The 2216-nt window shown below is 45.7% G+C and overlaps 1 pseudogene across 1 annotated transcript; it reads left to right on the top strand.

Annotated features, from left to right (window-relative positions):
- The first annotated feature begins 212 nt into the window (after positions 1-212).
- Positions 213-708, top strand: LOC112400045 (60S ribosomal protein L21 pseudogene; annotated as a pseudogene). The gene has a single exon (XR_003003358.1). The product of XR_003003358.1 is annotated as a 60S ribosomal protein L21 pseudogene (transcript).
- The last annotated feature ends 1508 nt before the right edge of the window (positions 709-2216 follow it).

Here is a 2216-nt window from a genome sequence, read left to right as displayed (position 1 = left end):
CCCCTGTACTTTCTTCTCCAGAATGGATTTGGTTCAAATAGAGCTGAGTTTTTTGTTTGTTTGTTTCAGGTGTAATTTACAGAGGTCAAATTTACCCTTTTTAGTGTACAGTCCTGTGTGTTTTGACAAACACATACATGTGTATAACCACCACCACAATCAAGATAGAAAGCAGCCTTTCGGCCGGAACTTCCATCTTCCCGTAATTCACCAAAATGACCAACACAAAGGGAAAGAGGAGGGGCACCCCCTACATGTTCTCTAGGCCTTTTAGAAAACATGGAGTTGTTCCTTTGGCCATATACATGTGAATCTACAAAAAAGGTGATATTGTAGATAGCAAGGGAATGGGCACTATTCAAAAAGGAGTGCCTCACAAATGTTACCATGGCAAAACTGGAAGAGTCTACAATGTTACCCAGCATGCTGTTGGCATGATTGTAAACAAACAGGGTAAGGGCAAGATTCTTGCCAAGAGTATTAATGTGCATATCGAGCACTCTGACAGCTGAGATAGCTTCCTGAAACGGGTGAAGGAAAATGATCAGAAAAGAAGGAAGCCAAAGAGAAAGGTACCTGGGTTCAACTGAAGCGCCAGCCTGCTCCATCCAGAGAAGCACACCTCGTGAGAACCAATGGAAAGGAGGCTGAACTGTTGGAGCCTATTCCCTATGAATTCATGGCATGATGGGTGTAAAGAAAATTAAAAGACCTGAACTGTTAAAAAAAAAAAGATAGAAAGCATTTTCGTCCTCCCCCAGATTCCCTTGTGCCCCTTAGACGTCAATCCCCTTTCCTCAACCCCAGCTCCTGGCAGCCTCTGATGTATTCTTTTTCCCTACAATTTTGCCTTTTCCAAAATGTCATATAAATGGAATTATACAGTAGGGAGCCCTTGGAGTCTGCTTCTGTCACTTTGCACAGGCTTTCTCCACCTCAACGCTGTTGACACTGGGGCCAGATCACACTTTGCTGTGGGGCTGTCCTGCCCACTGTAGGATGCTTAGTAGCGTCCCTGGCCTCCACCCACTAGATGCCAACAGCATCTCCCTCCTAGACTGTCACAAACAAAAATGTCTTCAGATATTGCCAGATGTCCCCTGGGGGTCAAAATCACCCCTGGCTGAGGACCTCTGACCTAGAATAATGCATTTGAGATCACATGTGTTGTTGTATGTAAGTTTCCATCCTTTTTACTTAGATCATCGTAACTACCACCACATGCTGTCTGTACAAAATAGGACCATGCAGAAGGAACTGGAAAGAACCGAACACAGACCCAAACCACGGTTGGAATAGGCCCCTCTGGGATGAGGAATGAGCTGGTACGGAGATAGAAGTTTCATTTTCCTCTGAAAGCATTTTTTTCTTCCAGACAGAGACTCGAAATATGGTAGTCAACTGCTCTCCATCCAAATGGGAGGTTTCACCTAAAATATCTACCGTTACTGAACTTCCCAGAACGTAGCCAACACTCAGGAGTGGACAACTGAAAAGACGGCAGGAGTGACTGTGAGGGCCGGTGCCCAGACCCACGGGCAGGATGGGCAAATCTCTCCATCTCTTGGAATCTCACGTATCAAACAAGGATTATGGCCAGTAGGACGGTTAGCGCTGCAATGAGGAAGTGCTGGGAAGCGAAGAAAGCAAGCAAGTTCCCTCTTCTCCAAGTGGCTGGGCGGGCACAGCCATCTCACCACTCTGGTTTCCACTGTTTGCTTGTTGGCTCACTCGTGCATACTTTATGCTGTCTGTCCGCTAACAGCCTGTACCCACTTAATTGCCTGTGACCACACATCTGCTACGGTGGTGAGCGGCCGTCAATGCACTTAAGGGGTGGGAAGGGCTTTCGGCAGGGAAATGCTCTCCAAAATTCTGGAGCAGGGACTGGAGAGCAAAAAATGCCCTGTGCTTGGCCAGACATAGAGCCTTTGAGATCTGTGCTGATTGGATGGGGGCACTGAGGTTTCTGTTTGGAAGAAAAACACTTCTAGGGAAAGCATGAGTGGAATCGGCCTTTGCATTTCTCAAGAACACTGTTTATAATAATAGCAATCCCATGATTTTGCAAAGCTGCATTTGTTGACTGAGTTAAGTAAATAAGTGAACAAATTTCGTATACAGCTGTCCCAAGGCGAAACTGGGAAACAGATAAAGCTGGTCACGGGTGCTTCCAGATCCTATGTTCAGCTGTTTTTTTTTTTTTTTTTTTTTTT

This window comes from Neophocaena asiaeorientalis, unplaced genomic scaffold (assembly GCF_003031525.2).
Source record: "Neophocaena asiaeorientalis asiaeorientalis breed wild unplaced genomic scaffold, Neophocaena_asiaeorientalis_V1.1 scaffold397, whole genome shotgun sequence".
NCBI classification, from domain to species: Eukaryota; Metazoa; Chordata; class Mammalia; order Artiodactyla; family Phocoenidae; genus Neophocaena; species Neophocaena asiaeorientalis.
The sequence above is the reverse complement of the archived record's forward strand: the minus strand, read 5'-3'. Positions and strand labels throughout refer to the sequence as shown.